The 23,809-nt window shown below is 41.2% G+C and overlaps 1 pseudogene; it reads right to left on the bottom strand.

Annotated features, from left to right (window-relative positions):
- Positions 1-16,100: 16,100 nt before the first annotated feature.
- Positions 16,101-23,809, bottom strand: part of LOC110543391 (tubulin beta chain-like) — a 71,734-nt pseudogene continuing 64,025 nt past the window's right edge.

The raw sequence follows: 23,809 nt of genomic DNA, 5'->3' as shown, positions 1-23,809 counted from the left end.
ATGTAGCTAGCCAGTACCTAAGCAGACCCAGTCACCTTGGTGCTTATAAAAGTAGAATTTGTTTACTCTCCTTCCCTTTCCTTTGGTTTCTAACAAAGTAGAAAACACCAGGGCTTATCTTAGAAACAAAAACTTCCCTCAGAGCTTTTCTGCTAGGTTTGGTACAATTTTCACTTCCCCTTCTCCCCACCACAACACCCAGCTGCAGGGCACATTCTTAGACAAGGATGCACATGTGAGTCAGAGAAGGAAGTGTCTTAATCACTTCTATCTGGCATTCCTTGATTCTCGTGGAGCACAGAAGGGCATCTAACCAAGATTAATTCACTCAAAGACTGAAAGAATTCAAGATTTATATATTCCAAAGTTTTTGTAATATGTATCATACCCTTTAAAGAAAAATAATACAAAATAATCAAGGCAAAATAGCCAGGGATTTCCCTAGGGTATATGCAAGATTCATGCAAAAAAGGGGCTCTAAAGTTTACATTTCATTAGCTGTACTGTTTATGCCCAAGTCTCACAGACCCCCAAAGACCATCAAGGAACTGATTCCAATGCAAATGCAGTAGCATTGTGCCTGATTCTCAAGACACCAGGAGTCGAGTCTGTTGCAAAACACATGAGGATCTTTTTCTTTGGCTCTGACCTCTGCAGTGGTTGAGAGCAGGTAGCCTCGTGCTCAGGGTAGGTAGGTGATTTAAAGATTCCAATTCCTCCCAGGGCACCCAAAGCAGGGGAATTCCTGCCTGGCAAGCATGTATTAGTTGAAAAACAAAAGGGGATGTTGCATTTTGATCTGATTGGTTGTAGAGAGGCCCCCAAACCATTAACTGTCTGGCTTCCCTTGTTTGGCTGTCCTAAGGGAGAGTGGTAATCTGGATCAGTTTGCTAGCAATTGTATCTCTAGTGTGCAGGAAAAGAATGCAGTAAGGCTGGTTCCTCCCCACAGGTGGCTTGACATGTCTTCACCTGTCTGGCCTTTGTTCAGGCTTGTGCTTTAAACTTTAAACCAATAACTCAAAAAACTAATTTTTAATTCTTTGGTCTCTCAGTCTTTTTATTACAAGCTCAAGCTTGGGCACACACTTTCACAGATGCAGCAGCTGAGTGTAGAGCTCCAAGTTCAGGGGGAGGAGGGTTTTTGTTTAGGGTTACAGCATGGTAACTTGGGAAATTCCAGCTAGGCAGTTTTATGATTGATTGATATTTAGCAAATATCGGGTGTCTGGAGGAAATTGTTTGCCCAGAGGGCCAAACCAATTGTAATTGTTTTACTCATTCTATTGTAAAGAACACCTGGGTAATTCCAGGTATTCACTGATTAGTGCTTGCTAGGGGTGATGGTTAAACATTATTGGGTTTTCTCCAGGCTATTCCTTGGGTAGAGGACTCCATTGTCTTCTTTCTGGAATTGATGGCCTAGTTCCTGGGACTGGTGGCTTTTGGGGTAGAAGTGGCGGGCGGTCAGGCCTGCTTCTTTCATTCCCCCCTTCTCATGGTCATGTGAAGGCCCAATCATGGGTCTTCCAGGTATGACCCTTCGGTGTCCTTCAGATTTATCCTTTTATAACAGAATCTGAGTATCATTAACTGTATTGCTCCCAAGCATTCCTTCATAAAAGCTACCAAGTGATTTAAGATGCAGGGCCAAAGGTAAAAATCTAAATGAGTTAGAGACCCATCAGGGTAGATACAAGGGTAGTAAGCTAAGGAAAACTATGATACCAGGATTTAAACCATCCTCTGGAATCCTCTCTCTCTCCCTCTCTTTCCAGCATCTCTCCAGGCCTTTTTTTTTTTAACTCTTGCTAAGGATTCCCTAATCACTCCTAATCACATTCCTCTCTAAGGACTTCACTTTGCATGCCCTGCTGTAAAAACAATAGATCCAAGCCCCTTCTGATTTACAACACTACTTTTGCCAGGGAATCAACATTCTATTTTAAATGGATGATTGAGTTTTCAAAGCATTAAATATCTTTATCAGTATCTGCCTTTAAGCTGTTATAATTCTGGCTTTGTACAGCCAGTGCTACAATACCAGTTCCTGCTCTGGCTAAGCTGGTCCCCAAAACAATAGCTAATATCAAGGAGGCCCTTTTGACTTAGCATTTCAGCCTGCTAAGTAGGATAAAGGCCGACAAATTTCTCTTCTGTAGATTCTTTAGGTTGGCATTAGGATGAAATTATTGGGGATCCAAGAAGGCTGAAAGGCTAGTCAAAAGCTAGGCAATGGGGTACATATCAAAACCATCTAACTAGTGATCCAGTTGAAGAGACATGGAACCAACAAATCAGCTAGAGTGGTTTACTTCAGCTTTCAGCAAGTCCAGATCTCAGCTTGAAGTCCATAGCTGATCCCTGAATCAGGATCGGGAGAAAATTTGCTGAGATAAATTCAGACTAGAGACAGAAGTTAAAATTTGTCTAGTAAATGGGGAAAGTGAGGAATCCCAAGACCAAGGGAAAAACTCATCTGGGGTCCATTTGAGCTATGCCAGATCCAGGCCTTGAATTCCTGAAACTCATATGAATTTTAGTTTACAAAAGGAAGTATATTAGTATCACTATTTTATTGAAATCCATATTTTAGAAAAAGCAAGATAAGCTGGGAAATTCCAGCTAGGCAGTTTTATGATTGATTGACAATTAGCAAATATTGGGTGTCTGGAGGGCCAAGCCAAACTGTAATTGTTTTACTCATCCTATTGTAAAGAACACCTGGGTAAACTCCAGGTATTCACTGATTAGCCATTGCTAGGGGTGATGGTTAAATATTACTGGATTTTCTCCAGGGTATTCCTTGGCTAGGAGACTCCATTTTCTTCTTTCTGGAATTGATGACTTATAACCTAGTTCCGGGGACTAGTGGGTTTTGGTGTGGGGTAGTGGTCAGGCCTTTTCTTTCAGTACTATAAAACTGCCTGTCTAGCTGGACATGGTGGTACATACCTTTAATTCCAGCACTTGGGAGGTAGGAGCAGGTAGATCTCTGGGAGTCTGAGGCTAGCACGATCTATAAAGCAAATTCCAGGTTATGTAGCTAGGGCTACATAGTGAGACCTTATCTTTAAAAAATACTGAGGTTGGAGAGACGGCTGAGTCATTAAGAACACTTTCCATTCTTGTAGAGGATTTAGATTTTTTTCCCCTGCATCTACATGCAGCTCACAACCATCTTTAACTCCAGTTACAGGGGATCAGAAGTCCTCTTTTGGCCTCTGTAGGTACTAGGCATGCACACAATACACATACACACATTCAGGCAAAACACTCATACACAAAGAATACAAATAAATCTGTAAAATGACATGTGTTAGTAATTAGGCAGCCTGCTTCTGGGTTGCCTAGTAATCTTATGATGTCATCATGTGTCACTGACCAGGTGTGTGGCAGACTCAGTTCAGGTGAGCCTGCACAAGGATCAACCTGTCATTCTCTCTCTGTCTCTCTGTCTCTCTCTCTCTCTCTTGCCTTCCTCTCTTACTCTCCTCTCTTGCTCTCTTGCCTTGCTTTCTTTCCTCGGGCCCCCCACCATATCTCTCTCTTTCCTTTTCCTCTCTGTCTCTCCACCTCCATTTAATAAATTTGTGTGGCATCATTTTTAAATAAATACCAATATTTGGTGGCCCGTATGGGGAGGGCTCTTCTAGCAATGTTTAGGCATGTTAGAACCCCTCTTCATATGCCTGCCCACCACAAATATTTCTCTCAGCCCCCTCATCTCCTGATCCTTTGATGATCGCTTAACCTGTTTCTGCCTGCTGCTGCTACCACATGCATCTGTCCAGCTTCTGGTAGCTGCTCAGATGTGTTTGTGGCCCACAACAGAACTTTTTCTCACCAACACCCCCATCTACTCCAGTCTTTCATGATCACTCGCTCGAGCTGGACTTCACTATTAGATAAGCCAGGCCTTGAGACCCACCCATAGAGCAAGAAGGGTTTTAAACCTGCCTTCAAACAGCTTTAAATTTTGCCAGCGCCTCAGGCCCCAGGAATCAGGGATTTAAATTTCCTGCTTCACTTTTATGCATATGTGTGGAGCAGGGTTTTTGAACTGAGCTGACACCAGCTTAGCCATGCCACCCATGGACAGTTTAGAACTGCAGCTGGGGCAGGGACTGCCATGCCATCAGCAAGGTCCCAAATCTTGCAATCCTGGTTCTGCCATGCCACTGTGGCTGCACAGAACTCATGTTGATGTTAGGATAAGTAGGGCGGAGCCACAGCTTCACTATCTTCTCCACTAAGGGCAAGCACATGGTTTCACCACCATCTTAATTTAGGGCAATCAAGGGCAGTCACATGGATTGGCAGCCATTTTAGTTATTAAACAAATGCTGTGGTTTCCCCACTGCCAGCTGCTTTCACTACCTTGTTTCTGTCCCACTGTTTTTGAAGCTGCAAAACTGCAGTCTCTTGTAGACCCTAAAAGGTCACTGTGCCCTTTCTTAACTCCTTTCTAAAGCCGCCTATCTGCCCCTATCCTTTCCTATGGATGAGATTCCCTCTATAAGAACTCAGCCTTACTGCTGATAAAGTCTTGGTACCAGGCGAAGTTCTTGGACTTAGCCTGGCTAAGCCTGACCAGTTAACAAACCGCGGGCCACATGGTCTATTTCCACTTCCGCTTCTCTTTCGCAGGAATGGCTTCCCCATAATCTCTCCCCTTTCGGAAACCTCTGGCTTCCTCACCTATATTTGTCCTACTCAAATGTCTAATATCCAGTAATACCCAGTAACACTAAGAGCGATCAGTGAAGTAAAACGCGATTCTCTGTTTCTTTTTCTCAAAGTCCTGTCTGTTTCTTTCTGCCTGCCATCCCATTAAATAAAACTATTCTCTGTTTTCTCTTTATACTCTCAAAAAAAAAAAAAAAATCTTAAGATTAAACTGTAAACCTTAAAGGTGACCGCATGGTATGAACAATTTTAATCATAATTAATTCTCTCTTTATTTTATCTCTTTTTAGACTAAGACAACAACAAGCCTCAATTTAAATGGGTATGGATTTTAAATGCAAAGTTATATTTTTACAACATGCTATATATATGATTCAACCCTGGTTTAAATAATTTTTATATGATGCTAAAATTTCAAGGTTATAAAGGTTTATTGAAATTAAACTAAATTAAAATGTATGACTTTATCAGTTCCTGAATTAGTGAATAAATGCTGTTTTTTTTTGTTGTTGTTGTTTTGTTTTGTTTTTCTGCCATGAGCTACCTGTGATCTGGATTTACCACTAGGCTTTCAGTTAATAGGTTTGGTATAATAATTTCAAATGTAATTTTAAAATTGCTTTATACTGTTCTATGTTGTTGGTTTTAGAACTTATAAGTCAGGGATTACTAAATAAAAGTTTTTGCCTAGATACCTTTAAACTGTATGATATAATTCTGAGGATACTCTAATTAAGATCTATTAATTTTAGAGGCATTTATTTATGTTAAAACTTGGTCATTGTACTATATCTTCATTATCAAAAGGTTAAAATATGCCAGATCTTGTTTTTATAAGAATGGTAATATTATTAATGTATAGTATAGCCTTAGACTTTTGTAAGCAATGGACTTTTTATATATTAAATCATACAGGAAACTGTAATGCTCTCACTTTAATGGACTATGTTTATGACTTTTACGGCTCCAACTTAACAGGGACAAAACCTAAAGTCCTAATATTTGACAGTTAACAAATGCAAGTTAATAATCAGTCATCTCATAGATGATCAAGTACTCTAACATGTCCAAAAATATATTTATAGTTCTTCAGATGCAAACATGGTCTCACTGTCATCTTTACTTAGCAGCTGAGGATGGTCCCCGAGTCATCACACCGGAGTTTGCAGAATTAATACGAGAAGAGCCTTCCCAATAGGCTCATCTACAGCACAAAACTATGCGCCAGACCTTGCTCTCTGAGGCATTCCCGCAGGAAATAAAATAAACAACAAAAACAAAAAGTCTGCAATGCCCCATCCCCCCGGGATATAGCTAAAAGTCAACTCCATCAGGCTGGACCTGCAGCTACCCCAACAAGTCATGACTGCCTGCTGGCAGACTGGCCGCTAGAAGTCAAAAAGCTCCATGGAGCTTGTCATCTGTGCCCAGCCATGGAGGCTTAACCAGCACAAGAGCCACAGACACTTCCAGCCTTTTAGTTTCTTGGCCTGGTTGAAGATGGATGGCTTCTAGATTCAGCAAACTCCACCAGCCTTGTCAAGCCCAGATGACACTGCAGGTCTGTTATTAACCTCACACTCGGACCTCACGGTCATTTTGCCAATTCCTGTCTTGGGAGAATTCATATGCCTTTTCAGTTCTCCTCATATGCAGGAGAACAGACCTAAAGTCTTACTCCTAGAGCTCTTACTGTCAAGTCTAAACAGTCTAGTTTAAAGTGAGGAATAGGCAGCCTGCTTCTGGGCTGCCTAGTAACTTATGATGTCACTATGTGTCACCTGCCAGGTATATGCACCTGTGCAGGAGCTATAAAAGACGCACCTGCCTCTTTTTTTAATTAAATTTTTATTTTTTATATTAGTTACAATTTATTCACTTTGTATCCCAGCTCATTCCTCCCTCATTCCATCCCAATCTCACCCTCCTTCCCTCATCTCCACCCTGCCCCTCTCTAAGTCCACTTATGGGGGAGGTCCTCCTCCCCTTCCATCTGATCCTAGCTTATCAGGTCTCTTCAGAACTGGCTGCAATGTCCTCCTCTGTGGCCTGGCAAGGCTGCTCCTCCTTCAGGGGCGGGGGAGGTCAAAGAGCCAGCCATTGAGTTCATGTCAGAGACAGTCCCTGTTCCCCTAACTAGGGAACCCACTTGGATACTGAGCTGCCATAGGCTATATCCGGGCAGGTGTTCTAGGTTATATCCATGCATGGTCCTTGGTTGGAGAAATAGTCTCAGAAAAGACCCCTATTCCCAGATATATTTGGTCCTTGTGGAGTTCCTGTCCTCATCAAGTCATACTAACTCCCCCTTCTTTCATATTATTCCCTGCACTCTGCCAAAGTTTTGGTTATGAGTCTCAGCATCTGCTTTGATACACTGCTAGGTAGAGTCTTTCAGGGGCCCTCTGTGGTAGTCTCCTGTCCTGTTACTTGTTTTCTCCTGTTTCCAATGTCCATCCCATTTGTCTTTCTAAGTGAAGATTGATCATCTTACCCCGGGTCCTCTTTCTTGTTTATCTTCTTTAGGTGTACAGATTTTAGTATGTTTATCCTATCTTATAGGTCTAGTATCCACTTATAAGTTAGTATATACTGTGTGTGTCTTTCTGTTCCTGGGATACCTCACTCAGGATGATCTCTTCCCACCATTTGCCTGCAAATTTCATGATTTCCTTTTATTTTAATTGCTGAGTAGTATTCCATTGTGTAAATGTACCACAATTTCTGTATCTATTCCTCAACTGAGGGACATCTGGGTTGTGTCCAGGTTCTGGCTATTACGAATAAAGCTGCTACAAACATGGTTGAGCAAATTTCCTTATTGTGTACTTGAGCATCTTTTGGACATATGCCTAGTAGTGGTATAGCTGGATCTTGGGGAAGCACTATTCCTAATTGTCTGAGAAAGCGCCAGATTGATTTCCATAGTGGTTGTACAAGTTTACATTCCCACCAGCAAAGGAAGAGGGTTCCCCTTTCTCCACATCCTCTCCAGCATGTATTGTCACTTGAGTTTTTGATCTTAGCTATTCTGATGGGACCCATGCCTCTTACCTTTCTCTCTTGCTCTTGAGCTCTTCCTCTCTTGTTCTTGTGCTCTTGTTCTTCCTCTCTTGCTTTCTCTCTTTTCTCTGTCAGGCACCCCTGCCTTTCCCTTCTCATCTCTCTCTCTTTCTCTCTCCATCCCCATCTAATAAACCTTTTTCATATAATATCTGTTATGCACATTATCATTTTAGACTTTCCATTGGTATCAGAGATATTTCTTGAATTGTAAGGATCTAAATTTACACATGCTATGCACTTTTTTCACATACCATTTGGCTTCTGAATGCCTCCATGTGAACACAGTTCATGGGCAAAGAACAAATACTGTTTGTCCAGAGTACCTCAGTCTGACACATCTCAGGAGAACCTTAAGGGGGACAGAGAAGCAAATAAGTGTAGGCTGATGAAAGCCAGTCAAAGATTAGCTACCAGAATTAGATATTCCCAAACCAAATCCCAATGCATACATTAGAGACTCAATCTGCAAAGGCAAGTGTACATTCTGATGACTAGAGGCACAGGTTTAAGCAAATACTTTGGAATTTTTTACTAAGAAAGGTAAGTTAGTACCATGAAATTTATGTACAGGCTCAGTATTTAATTTAATTTAGTATGACTGCAAGATTTTCTTTTCTCTAAATGTTTACAGAGCTTATCATTATGCTTCCTATTAAGATGATCTGAGTTCTTATCATATTTGTTTTTTGCTAGAAGAAATAAACCCAGTCCCAAATTTATGCATACTTTGATTTTGATAATAGCATTTCATTTTATAGATAACTCATTTGCTTTTCAGTTGACAAGAAAAGTGTACCAAATGTATTAAATGTATTAAAAATACATTCCTGTTCAGAGTTGGCTGAAAGTTAGCTGGGCTTGCTGGATGGTGCTCCAGAACAATATTTAAAGTTTGTGCAAGGCAAACATCATGGCATACATCTGTAATGACAACACTTAGGAGGCAGATGCTGAAGGTCACAACTTCAAGGCCAGCCTATGCTTCATAGTGAGACCTGATCTCAAAAAATCTAAGGGGATGGGACTGGGAAGATGTTCATAAAGTAAAAGTACTAGCTGCACAAGCCCAAAGACTCAATGATACCCAGAACCCACATTAAAAATACAAACAAACAAAACAGATGCAGGGTCAATGAGATAGCTCAGGTGGTAAGGGTGCTTGTCACCAGACTTATAACCTGAGTCCAATTCTCAGAACTCTCATGGTGCAAGGAGAGAACCAACTCCCAAAAAGCCAGATACAATATCTCATGCCTGTAATCCCAGCAGTTATAATGGAATAGTAGGTGGAGACAGGCCACTGGAATTACAGGTGTTGCGAGTCATCTGACCTGGGATCTGGGAACCATACTCTGGTCCTGTTGTAAGAGCAAGAGTTAACCCAATAACTAAGACATCTCAACAGCACTGAATCATTAATATACTCTAGAATAATCTGATAGATTATATTGTCTGCATTCAGGCTCCACCCCCCCCCCCAGCAGCTCTATCAGCCTGAATCAGCCAGAGATAGGGACTGGGGGATCCTGAGAAGGGAAGCAAGGCAAAATGCCAGCAGGAGCAGAAGAGAATTCAGATGGCTGTGAGCGCAAAGAGAACAGACTCTCAGGAGGCAGCTTCAGTGAGAGAGCTTGTATACTGGGAGGAACAAAGGCTACTTAAACCTTTGGGGGTGGTTAGGGACTGTTAAAGTGAGTATACGATATTGTCCAGGGCTAGGGTGCTGTGGATGCCTCATTTGCACGAGGAAGAATTCCAGGTGCTGCTAGACATGACCTTATAAGGGGAGAGAAAGATTAACCTGGCTACCAGGCTACATGTCTGTGCAAAGGGTGGAAGCTATGTGAGTTGAACATGCAGGCCTGGGACAGGGCAGGATCAGTCCTACTACTGATCTCAGGAGGAGATTTCTGGGTTTTGAACACACTTTGACCCCACTCTTAACCTAGGCTGGCTCTACCGATCCCATGGCTTCTGGCACCACAATTGTCAGTAATCTACAGCTGAATCACAATAGTTGAAGTTTGCCATTATGGTATCCTTCAAGAGCCTGAAGGATCTTTTTTGGTTTTGGTTTTGTTTTCTGTGCTAGAGACAGAACCCAGTGTCTTCTATTAACCAAACTCAATGAACTCCATCTTCAGTGAAGAATCTGGAGTTTAAGGCCAAGTTGACTTTCTCTTTTGGTGTTCAGAGTCACAGAAAATGTGTTTCATGTGATGCATTCTAACCTTCTAGTCTAACTATACTAAACACTATGAAGTTAAGCAATTAAGCAGCAATGGCTTTGGGTAATAGAACAAGGTGATTCCATGCTAGGCTATATAATAGTTTAAGTTGAGTTCCCCCAGAATTCGTGTGTTGAGGTTTGAACCCTCTGTACCTAAGGATGTGACATTATTTAGAGGCAGCCTTTACAAGGGTAACTAAGACAAAGTGAGTCTATTAGAACTAATCCAATAGAATTAATGTCTATATGAAAAGGGAGGTTTAGACACAGGAGGTTTAGACATAGCCATAGAAAGAAGACTTGATCAGGCCTGGAAAATATAATCCCCAAGGCTAAGGAGAGAGACCTATACTGCATTTGCCCCATGGCCTCAAGAAGAACTAACTCTGCCAATACCTTGATCTTGGACTTCCACCTCTGTAAGACAATTCATTTCTGTTGATTAAGCTCCGTCCCCCAATTCTGTGTCCCTTTGTTAGGGCAGTATAAACAAAGATGTATTTGGGGGTTTCTTTTTCACTCATATGAAATGGGGATTTAGTTTTGGTCAAGCTTGTGATCAGAATACAAAATTTTCCTGAGTGAATAGCTTTGTACATTTATCAAAGAGGAGCCATGGGACCTTTTAGAACGGCATTTCAGACTTAGAGAATTTCTCAGGGATCAAGAAATATTTCTCAGGGAACAAGAGCACACAATCTTGTAGCTCTGAAGAAACAAACTGAACAAAACAGGTATAATAAGTTCTGTACTTGAACTTCAACTTTTTAAATTTTTATTTATTTATTTATAAATTACAGTTTATTCATTTTATATCCCAGCTGTAGCCCCCTCCCTCGCTCCTCCCAATCCCACCCTCCCTCCCCCATCTCCTCCCTGCCCCTCTCTAAGTCCGCTGATGGGGGAGGTCCTCCTCCTCTTCCATCTGATCCTAACTTATCAGGTCTCATCAAGACTGACTGTATTGTCTTCCTCTGTGGCCTGGCAAGGCTGCTTCCCACTCATGAGATTCCCTGCACTCTGCCCAAAGTTTGGCTATGAGTCTCATCATCTGCTTTGATACCCTTCTGGGTAGAGCCTTTCAGAGGCCCTCTGTGGAAGGTAGGCTCCTGTTCTGTTCCCTGTTTTCCCCCTCTTCTGATGTCCATCCTCTTTGCCTTTCTGAATGAGGATTGAGCATCTTAGCCAGAGTCCTCCTTCTTGATTAGTTTCTTTAGGTGTACAGATTTTAGTATGTTTATCCTATATTATATGTCTAATATCCACTTATGAGTGAGTATATACTCTGCTTCTGGGATACCTCACTCAGGATGATCTTTTCCAGTCCCCACCATTCCCCTGAACAGATGAAGTCCATGGCAGTTTAGTGTCCAAGTGTGTTCTGTAGTAATGGGGATAGGGACTGTCTCTGAAATGAACTGATTGGTCTGCTCTTTGATCACCTCCCCCTAAGGGAGGAGCAGCCTTACCACAGAAACAAGACAATGCAGCTATTCCTGATGAGACCTGGTAGACTAGGATCAGAAGGAAGGTGAGGAAGAGCTCCCCTATCAGTGGCCTGGAGGAAGGGCATGGGTGGAAAAGGGGGAAGGAGCACGGGATTGGGAGGGGAGGAGAAAAGGAGCTACGGGTGGGATACAAAATGAATAAACTGTAATTAATAAAAATAAAAAAAATAATTAAAAAAAGAAAGATGACAAAAAAAGAATGATTTGAGTAACTCGTGGAATAAGATTTCTATATAGGAAAGCATGAGGGAGGAAAAAGTAAATGTACTTCTGAAAGTGTTTAGTTTGGTGAATGCATTACGTAACTAAACATGGGGTTCAAGAGAGTGGTCAGTCCTGAGATTTTACCCTACACCCATCAGAATTACTAAAATCAAAAACTCAAGGGATGATACTGCTGTAGAGGATGTGGAGAAAGGGAAACCCTCCTCCATTGCTGGTGGGAGTGTAAACTTGTATATTCCAAAGTGGTTACTTTGGAAATCAATCTGGTGCTTTCTCAGAAAATTAGATTCAGCTGTACCACTCCTAGGCATATATCGGAAATAAGCTCAACTATACAAGGACATTTGCTCAAATATGTTTGTAGTAGCTTTATTTATAATAACCAGAATCTGGAAACAACCTAGATATCCCTCAACTGAGGAATGGATACAGAAAATGTGGTACATTTACACAATGGAATACTACTCAGCTATTAAAAACAAGGAAATCATGAAATTTGCAGGCAAATGGATGGAAGCAGAAAAGATCATACTGAATGAGGTAACCCAGAAGCAGAAAGACACATGATATATACCCACTTATAAGTGGATATTTGCCATAAAATATAGGATAAACATATTAAAATCTATAGTACTAAAGAAGCTACACAACAAGGAAGACCCTGGGGAAGATGCTCTATCCTCATTCAGAAGGGCAAACAGAATAGACATTGGAAGTGAGAGAAGACAGAGAACAGGACAGGAGCCTTCCACAGGGGCCCTCTGAAAGACTCTACCCAGCAGGGTATCAAAGCAGAGGCTGAGACTCAGCCAAATTTTGAGCAGAGTGCAGGGAATCTTGTGGAAGAAAGGGGGAGATAGAAAGACAGGGAGGGGACAGGAGCTACACAAGGAGACTAACAGAGTCAAAAATTCTGGGTTCAGGGGGTCCTGTAGAGACTGATGAATCAACCAAGGACAATGCGTGGAGACGACTTAGGACCCCTGCTCCAATGCTGATAGCCCATTGGCAGCTCAGTCTCAATGTATGTTAACTAGTAAGGGGAGCAGGGGCTGTATCTGACATGAACTCAGTGGACAGCTCTTTGATCACTTCCCCCTGGTGGGTAACTTTGCCAGACCTCAGAGAAAGTCGATGCAGCCAGTCCTGATGAGACGTGATAGGCTAGAGTCAGATAGAATGGAAGGAGGTCATCCTCTATCACTGGACTAGGGGAGAAGCATAGGGGGAGAAGAAGAAGGAGGGAGGGTGGGACTGGGAGGAGATGAGGGAGGGGTCTATAGATAGGATACAAAGTGAAGAAATTGTAATAAATAAATAAATAAATAATTTAAAAAGAGAGTGGTCATGGTTAATGATATTTATTTAAAAGTTATGGTGGTTATTAGGACTACAGGAGAATACCTCTATACCTGGAGAAGAAAAGAAATATAAAGAAGACATGGAGAATGATCATGAATCAGCAACAAAATCTGATAATGGACTTTAAGATCTAGACACAATGGAGCTAACCCATTCCAAGCTACTCCTCTCATATCTGGATAAAGTTGGTAAAAGAGTTATGTTCATCAGAAGACTCAGATATGTGCTGAAGAGAGCTTTGGGACTTAAGAAGTACTCTGGTAACCAGACTTTGTGGCTTATAGATAACATTCTAGCACTTGGGAAGCTGAGGAAGGAAGATTACTATGAGTTCAAGGCAAGCCATGTGCTACACAGTAAGTTCTAATGCAGTCTGTCCTATAGAGTAAGACTGTCTCAAAGAAACAAAACTCAACAATAAAAGAGCATCACTGTAGTAGTTAGTCCTGTGTTTTGTTTTGTTTATCTCCTGAATATCATGGCCTGGGCAGTAAAGAGGCTCCAAATCCTGAAATGTCAATAGGTACACAAAAAAATAATGTCTTCATAAAAGCCTACTCACTCCCCATTGCTAAAGGACCAAGTAAAGGTAGCTCAACAGAGTAGAATGAGTTTGATTCTACTTGTCCTGTTGAGGGTGTGCAACCATAACTTTCCCTCTCAACTAGGAAGTAGCAAGGAGATTACCAAGAGAAAGGAACTAAAGAAAGTAAATTTAAAAATCTGCCTATGAAATTCTGTGTTCATTTCTTAGCAGCTCAAGTGTGAAACTGACCAGAGACAACAGAGAAATACTTGGAAACTGAGCACCACTCACATTTCACAGTAATTTCTGGGTAGCACATATTTGAGCAGATCCAAACAGCGCTTGCAGACACTGAAAAGTAAATGTGCATTTGGACCACAGCCCAGAAATGTGGAGTAAGATTATGTTTCCTTAACCTAAACAGATTGTCTACTAGCTTAGAAGATTCAAATAGGAACAAGAATATCATAAAGTAATATCTAAATTGTCTAGGACAGAATAAAAATTATTAACTCTGCCATGAACTATGAAACTTTCAACTTGTGGAAATGAACACAATCTACAGTCACTAACACCAAGATGACAGCCTTGGAACTCTTTCATAATGATTTAAAACTACTTGCCATGTAAGTCCTCCAAAAAGCAGTCATGAATGCTATTTAAACAGTTGGAAAAATAGGAAGGCTATAGCTATTAATCACACAGAAAATTCAGAGCTACAAAATACAACAATTAAAATGAAAAGTATATGTACAATGGCAGCATGGAGACAAAGGAAGGAGCCAGTAAACTAAAGGTAGAGCAATAGAATATATCCAAAATGAACAAGAGAGGAAATACTTAACAGTTTTGGGAAAACCATGATAAAAATTTACAATGCAAAAGCCTAAAAATCTAAGGAGCCACACAAACCATAAAAATGGACCTTGGGCCTGGGGAAGTGGCTTAGTTAATGAATTATTTGCCACAAAATCACAAGGACCTGATTTCAGATCCCTAGCAATCATGTAAAAAGCTAAGTAGAATAACATACACCAGAGCTGGGGAGGTAAAGACAAGTGTATCCTGTAGGCATTCTGGTCAACCAGTTTAGCTTAATCTTGAAGCTGCAGGTTCAGTGAAAGACTCTGTCTCAAAAATCAAGGTGGATCCAGGTGTCATATTGTATTTCCTTAATCTCAGAACTTGGGAGTCAGAGGCAGGCAGGTATCTATGAGTTTGAGTCCAGCCTGGTCTCTATAGCAAGTTCCATGGCCAGTCAGGACTACAGAACAAGACCCTGTCTCAAAAAATGAAGGTGTAGAAGCAATTGAGAAAAACACCATCATTTCAGGGAAGTCACAGAAGTAGGTACAATACCCTGACTGGAGTGTGTTGAAGAGAAACTGGAAGGGGAAGAACCAGGAACAATGACTATAGAGTGGAACAGTGAAGGTATGCTTAGTAAGAAACCCAACAAAACGAAATAAAACAAAAAACACTCAATAATTTTAATTCTGATTTGCATGTTCTCTAAGTCCGATGTTAACCTGTAAATTATAGTTCATTGTCATCAAATGCCTGATTAACTTTCTTAGCAGGCTCTGGTGTAGAATATATGATCCTTTCTTGCTTTGTTTTGTAGTTCTGAATTATGTTACTCCCTGGGTCCCTAAGGGATAAATTATGCTACTTGTTAATACCCAGAGTGGCAAGGGACTGTGTTTTGAAGATAAGACAGAAAAATAGTCCTGAAGATTAATTAATAATGTGACACACTTGGATGTTTTCAGCTCCTAGATTCACGTAATGATACTGTCTCCTTGACTACTAGCAGTTGCTCACACCTCAAAAACAAACAGTCTTGAAGAATCATATTGCCCTTCCTCTACAAAAAAACAAGCAAAAATCGCCACTATGATGGTTCCTCCTACCATAATAACAGAATTTTTTACAGACAGATAAATTAAAAAGTAAGTCTCTCTAAAGACAGAATTTAGAGATTTATGAGTCACTTTCAGAGGTAGAATTAACTAAGAGCTTAACTACAGCATATGCGTTAAGAGAAAATTGTCAAAATAAACTCATAATCAAGGAATCAGATTCAAGCTGTCTATGAGATCATAGGATCCTGAGACATCTTCACCTCATTGTTAAATAAATGAAGCTAACAAATACCTAAAGCCATGCTTTTAAGGAAGAAGTCAACATCAACCCACATATGTTTTAGTACTTCTAAGCATTCATTAAATATTTATCATTTATGTGCATCTAGTATGCTGGCCCCCAGAAAAACACATATAAACAAAATGTGTTGTTCTCATAGAGCTTGCAGTATAGACAGAAAACAGATAAGCAATAGAAAACAAGATAGAAATTATTCTCATTTTCTGTGATGCTGGGATTAAACTTAGGGCCTCTCAATGCACTGTACCACTGAACAACACTCTGCTCCCCCCTGTCATTATTTAACATTTGCTGTGGCTTGCACACACGATTTCAGCACAGTCACACATCAGCCTTGTGAGATATATGTTAGTGTCATTCCTATTAGCACAATGTGAAAAAAAACTAAAATCAGGAAAATTTGGGTAAGTAAGCCAATGCCATGAATTGACACCAGGTAATACTCTGGGACAAGGTCATTCATGTTGCACTTGGCTTCAGTGACCTCCATCTTGTCCACGTCCTCACATGTGTACCAGTGGAGGAACACCTTCCAGTGGTGAACATTGTCATGAACTGCTCTGAGATGTACTTGAAGAGCTCCTGGATGGCTGTGCTGTTTCCAATGAAGGTGACTACCATCTTGGGGTCACATGATGGGATGTCACAGTCAACTGCCTTGACATGTTAGGGATCCATTCCACAAAGTAGCTGCTATTCTTATTCTGCACATTGAGCATCTGCTCATCCACCTTCTTCATGGACATCCTTCCAGGGAAGACAGCTGCAACAGTAAGGTATCACCTGTAGCATGGGTCACAGATGGCCATCATGTTCTTGGCATCAAAGAACACCCAGTTAAGTTCAGGTACAGTGAGCTAAGTAGTGGAAAGTGGGGAAAGGAGGGTAGAGGGATAGATAGAGGTCACTAGGAAGAGAGGGGTGAGGTTTTCCAGTCAAGGCCATTTAGACAAGGGAATCCACTGAAGTTTTCAATCAACAAGTATTTTTTCCTGCTTTATCTCTCAGCCTCAGGAGAGGTATTTACAGTATTATCTCCATTTATAGCCTCCCAGCAATTCTGAGCCAAAACTACCATTGGGGGTGTCTTCCCCCCATTGTTCCTCCTTTCACAAGAGATGTTCAGAAAGAGGTGGTGGTGGGCAGAGCCTAAGTCTCTGACTGTCCAGAAACTGCCTAATCCACTTAATATCCCAACTTGGAAAAAAGTATGCTGCCACCTGGATGTTTGGAACACTCCCTCAAGGGGAGATGACATCTTTGTTTCTGTTATTTCCTCCTGCTCTTGTTTTGGTCATACCCTACTTTTCTATTTTGTGTTGAACTTGCTGCTTTTTTCTTATTGAAAAGATGACAGTGCCCCAAGAGCCAAAAATAAATGGGAATTGGAAAACAATTGGCACAGCCCATATCTTACCACAAAGTCAAGAGCATCGCAACAGTACCTGAAGCCTATGAATGTTGATAAGGTTTTCTGGGCTGCAGAGTTTAGCAGAAAGGAAGACTACAGGGATGATCAAGAATTAGATCATCATAGGCCTGTCAGCCTTTAACAACTTTATCAAAGCAATTTAATGGTATACATTTTAGTTATTTATAACCTTGTAAGAATTCACTCCAAAATTAGGAACATAGTTAAGCCTTACTTAATTGCTTACAGTTAAGAGTTTAGGGAAGCTTTTGTAGGGCCCTGTGATGACTATTATTGATTGTCAACTTGGCTACATCTGGAATTAACTAAAATCCAAAAATGGAAGGCATACCACTGGATAGGGAGTGTTGCTTACTTTGAAGCAAGAAATCCACTTCTAATCCAGATCTTGAGGTAAAAAGACACACCTTTAATGTGTGCCACACCATCTGCTCAAAGAAGGAAACTTGTTTGCCTGCTTGCCTCCATCTTGCTAGCAAGTCCATTCCTTCACTGGCATTAAAACCTATTTCTTTGTGATTTTATTTTATACTGAAGACCAGTTGAACCATATAGCCTCATGGACTGAACAACTACTGGATTCTTGGACATTCTGTTCATAGGCAGCCAAGTTTAGACTAGCCGAACCACATCTTGTTAAGAGGGAGAGATATTAATTCTGTAAGTTCTGTTACTCTAGAGGACCCCAACTAACACAGGCCCATCTAGACTCCTCTTTTGTTTGGTGTCAGTTGAGGTAGCCCTACAGTAGTAAAGGGGTCTAGATGATCTTGGTCATACATCTATGAAGTTGTTGGAACTGGGTATCACAGTTCTCTTCTACATAATTTCTAAAATTTAAAAACAGAAAGTTGCCAGTCCTCTTAAGACCCAGCCATGGAACCCAAGTAACAGAACATATAGAATGAAATCTCTCTTTATGTATAGAAAAGAATTTATTAGAATGATTTATAGCTATGGTCCTACTAATCCAACAATGACTGTCTATGAATGGATGGTCCATGAATCCATGGAACTGACACACTATTTCCATACTTCTATTGATAAAAGCAAATTACAAGACTAGACATGATTAAAGGGAGAGAAACAGGCTGTGCCTCTTTCCTAGAGGACTGACAAAATCATTGAAAAAAAGACACATAAGTAACCAGGTATGGCTGTACACACCTGTAACCTCAATACTTTGGAGGCTAAGAGAAGCAAATAGTAACTTGGAGACAAGTTTAGGCTATAGTGAGACTTGAAACAAACAACCTGAAAGAGAGAGAGAGAGAGAGAGAGAGAGAGAGAGAGGGCACACCGGAAGGGGAAGTGGTGTGTTATTACCTAGATGAGAGGTTAGATGGTCTGAGTTGGATGATTGTTCTGAAATTGGTTGATGAGCTTATTAAAAACGCAGATTCCTGGGCTGGAGAGATGACTCCGTGGTTAAGAGTGTATAGTGGGGGGCAAGATGGCGGCGCCGGGAGGACTCTCATTCTGAGCAGCAGCAGCAAGATCAGCACAGTGACCAGCAATCAGAACTCTCGGCCATAAAACACAGTCATTGTGTTTCCCAGGTGAGAGGATACCCCACGGTGGGGGATTCAATCAGCTTTTAACTCACTCGGCTAAACCTCGAAGAGATCCCGGTTCCGCCAGACGCTTGGCTGCCGGTCGCCAGCCCCAGCCCAGAGCCACAAGCCAGTGTCTCTGGTCACGGTCCCAGACTGAACCTTGGGCACCACACTATCAGAGACTGGAATTTTCAGTAGAGAGATAACCCCAGGGTACAGGAAACGATTGGGACCGGCCTTAGGTCACCCAGACATCCCCTGGAAAAGACTCGGGGTCCACGGGCACCCCAGGAGCCAGCCCGGAGCCAGAGCCAGGGACCCAGGTTCCGGCACTGAGCCCTGCCTGCCTGCGCGCCTGACTCGCCGCCTGAGATAGAACTGTGGGCACCAGGGCACCAGCGAATGAGTTTCACTGTAGGGTGCAAACACACAGGGAGGGAAACGGCTGGTCTGATCTCAGAGCACTCAGCCGACACCCCCAACCTGAAAAGGTCCCCAAAAATTACCCAGCTTAGGGAGGCACCCAGGTTCCCAAAGGCCGCAAAGGCAGACACAGGCAGTTTCTGCGCACCAGACAGCTGGCAGAGACTGAGCCGCCATCACACAGCTGTGCTCCAGGCACAGGCAGTTTCTGCGGCCAGCCAGCTGGCGGACACTGAGCAGTGTGCACCAGGGCAAAAAAAGACACTGGGAGTCCATATCTCCAGAGAAGCCACAGGGAAGGAAGGAAACTGTACTGACCTAAATCACCCAATCCTTCCCTAGAAAAAGTCTAGCAGACTAGGGGGGCCGAGGCGCCAGCACTCAGCTGTACTCCAGACACAGGCACAAACAGTTGAGGCGCGCCTGATGTCCAACTGGGTCACAGCAGCTGATCATTAAATTTACAACAAGAAACCCAGAAACAGGGTAGCTGCCCTCAGGACTTCCCTGGGTGAGAGGAGAACCCTCTCGACTAACAAAGACCACAGTTACCACTCAGGTCTATATCCCTGAGGTGAGCAACTCCTGAAAAAACACCAGCCATCCAGGGACTATACCCAAAAAGCTGAGAAGAAATCCTTCAGGAAAAACCAGCTTTCTGCAAAGGGGATTCTCTCCACCACAGTATCCCCAGGAACCACCAGAAAATAACCCCAAACACCTAAGATAGCACAATGAGTAGAGGCTAGCGTAAAAGCTCAAGCAACAAAAGACAGAGCAATATGGCATCTCCAGAACCCAGTTACCCAGGGGCAAGTAGCCCTGGACACCCGAGCATAACTGAAATCCAAGAAGATGACCTAACAAGTATGCTCATGAAGATGATAACAGAGGAAACAAATAAGATTCGTAAAGACATAGAGGAAGATAAACTCAAACAGAATATTGCCATCCGTAAAGAAATAGAGGAAGCTGCAGCCAAACAGTTTATGGCCTTTAGAAAGGAAATGCTTAAAACACTGAATGAAATGATAGAAACAGAGTTGAAGGAACTAAAAGAAAAACAGGAAAGTACAATCAGACAGGTGAAGGAAGTAAACAAAACAACTCAAGACCTGAATATAGAATTGGAAAAATTAAAGAAAACACAAATGGAGGAAATAATGGAAAGGAAGAATCTAGGGAAGAAAACAGGAACTACAGAGGTAAGCATAACCAACAGACTACAAGAGATGGAAGAAAGAATCTCAGGTGTAGAAGATACAATGGAAGAAATCGATGTATCTGTCAAAGAAAATGTTAAATCCGAAAAATTCCTGACACAGACCGTCCAAGAGATGCAAGACAATATGAAAAGACAAAACCTAAGAATAATAGGTATAGAGGAAAAAGAAGACTCCCTTCTCCAAGGCCCAGAAAATATTTTCAACAAAATCATTGAAGAAAATTTCCCCAAGCTAAAGGAGAGGCCAATTAGAATACATGAGGCCTACAGAACACCCAACAAATTTGACCAGAAAAGAAAATCCTCCCGCCACATAATAATCAAAACAGTAAGTATACAGAACAAAAAAAAAAAAAAAAAAAAAAAAAAATACTAAAAGCTGCAAGGGAAAAAGGCCAAGTAACATATAATGGCAAACCCATTAGAATCACACCTGACTTTTCAACAGAGACTATGAAAGCCAGAAGGGCCTGGACGGATATCATGCAGACCCTAAGAGAACACAGATGTCAGCCCAGGCTACTATACCCCGCAAAACTCTCAGTCCTCATAGATGGAGAAAACAAGATATTCAATGACAAAAACAAATTTCAACAATACCTACAAACAAATCCAGCATTACAGAAGACACTGGAAGGGAAAATACAACCCAAGAAAGCTAGCTACATTCAAGAAAACACAGGAAATAAATAACCTCACTTCAGTAAAACAAAAAGCAACCAAGCACACAACCTGATGACCACAGCCAACATCAAAATCAAGAGATCTAACAGCCACTGGTCATTAATCTCTCTTAACATCAATGGACTCAACTCTCCAATAAAAAGACACAGATTAACAGAATGGATACGTAAACAAAACCCAGCAATCTGTTGCATACAAGAAACACACCTAAGACACAAAGATAGACATTACCTGAGGGTAAAGGGTTGGAAGACGACTTTCCAAGCAAACGGACTCAAGAAGCAAGCAGAAGTAGCCATTCTAATATCTGATAAAATAGACTTTCAACCAAAATTAATAAAAAGAGATGGGGAAGGACACTTTATACTCATCAAGGGAAAATTCCACCAGGAAGACATCACAATCCTAAACATCTATGCCCCAAATACAAGGGCACCCACATTTGTGAAAGAAACATTGATAAAATTTAAAGCACATATAGATCCCCACACATTAATAATGGGAGACTTCAACACCCCACTCTCAACAAAGGAAAGGTCAACAAAACAGAAATTAAACAAAGAAACATTGTCTCTGACAGAGGTCATGAATCAAATGGACCTAACAGACATTTACAGAACTTTACACCCAAACACAAAAGAATTTACCTTCTTCTCAGCACCTCATGGAACCTTCTCCAAAATAGACCATATAGTGGGTCACAAAGCAAGCCTCAACAGATACAAGAAGATTGAAATAATCCCTTGTATCTTGTCTGATCACCATGGAATAAAGCTGGACCTCAACAATAACAGAAATAACAAAAAGCCTACACACACATGGAAACTGAACAACTTGTTACTAAATGACAGCTGGGTCAGGGAAGAAATAAAGAAAGAAATTAAAGTCTTTCTAGAAATCAATGAAAATGAAGACACAACATACCCGAACTTGTGGGACACAATGAAAGCAGTGCTAAGAGGAAAGTTCATAGCACTAAGTGCCTTCAAGAAGAAATTCGAGACAGCTCATTCAAGCACCCTAATGGCTCACTTAAAAACCCTAGAAAAAGAAGAAGCAGACACACCAAGAAGGAGTAGACGGCTGGAAATAATCAAACTCAGGGATGAAATCAATCAATTGGAAACAAATAAAACAAGTCAAAGAATCAATGAAACCAAGAGCTGGTTCTTTGAGAAAATCAACAAGATCGACAAACCCTTAGCCAGGCTAACTAAAAGGCAGAGAGACACCACCCAAATCAACAAAATCAGAAATGAAAAGGGGGATATAACTACAGACACTGAGGAAATCCAAACAATCATTCGGACTTACTTCAAAAGTCTATATGCCACAAAATTTGAAAATCTAAATGAAATGGACAATTTTCTTGATCGATTTGACTTACCAAAGCTGAATCAGGACCAGGTCAATCAACTAAATAGTCCTATATCCCCCAAAGAAATAGAAGTGGTCATCAAAAGTCTCCCATCCAAAAAAAGCCCAGGACCAGATGGCTTCAGCGCAGAATTCTACCAGACTTTCAAAGAAGAGCTAACACCAATTCTCTTCAAACTATTCCACAAAATAGAAACAGAAGGAATATTACCAAATTCATTCTATGAAGCCACAGTCACCTTGGTACCTAAACCTCACAAAGACTCAACAAAGAAAGAGAATTTCAGGCCAATCTCCCTTATGAACACTGATGCAAAAATACTTAATAAAATACTTGCAAACCGAATCCAAGAACACATCAAAGATATTATCCACTATGACCAAGTAGGCTTCATCCCAGGTATGCAGGGGTGGTTCAATATATGGAAATCCATCAATGTGATCCACCATATTAACAAACTGAAAGAAAAAAAACCACATGATAATCTCCCTAGATGCTGAAAAAGCATTTGACAAAATCCAACATCCATTCATGTTCAAAGTATTGGAGAGATCAGGGATACAAGGCACATATCTAAACATAGTAAAGGCAATATACAGCAAGCCTATAGCCAACATCAAACTGAACGGAGAGAAACTTAAAGCAATCCCACTGAAATCAGGGACAAGACAAGGCTGCCCACTCTCTCCATATCTCTTCAACATAGTGCTGGAAGTCCTTGATAGAGCAATAAGACAGTTGAAGGAGATCAAGGGGATACAAATTGGAAAGAAGTCAAATTATCACTATTTGCAGATGATATGATAGTATACGTGAGTGACCCCAAAAACTCTACCAGGGAACTTCTACAGCTGATAAACACCTTCAGCAAAGTGGCCAGATACAAAATTAACTCAAAAAAAATCAGTAGCCCTCCTGTATACAAAAGACAAAAGGGCTGAGAAAGAAATTAGGGCAACAACACCCTTCACAATAGCCACAAATGACATAAGGTACCTCGGAGTAACCCTAACCAAGGAAGTCAAAGACTTGTATGAAAAAAATTTCAAATCTCTGAAGAAAGAATTAGAAGAAGATATGAGAAGATGGAAAGATCTCCCATGCTCATGGCTTGGCAAGATTAACATAGTAAAAATGGCCATCATACAAAAGCAATCTACAGATTCAATGCAATGCCCATCAAATTACCAACACAATTCTTTACAGACCTGGAAAGAAAAATTCTCAACTTCATATGGAATAACAAGAAACCCAGAATTGCTAAAACAATCCTCTACAATAAAAGATCTTCCGGAGGTATCTACATCCCTGATCTTAAGTTGTACTATAGAGCAACAGT

The sequence above is a fragment of the Meriones unguiculatus genome, chromosome X, assembly GCF_030254825.1.
Source record: "Meriones unguiculatus strain TT.TT164.6M chromosome X, Bangor_MerUng_6.1, whole genome shotgun sequence".
In the NCBI taxonomy this organism is placed as follows: Eukaryota; Metazoa; Chordata; class Mammalia; order Rodentia; family Muridae; genus Meriones; species Meriones unguiculatus.
Note: the sequence above shows the minus strand (reverse complement) of the source record. Positions and strands in the feature narration are given on the sequence as shown.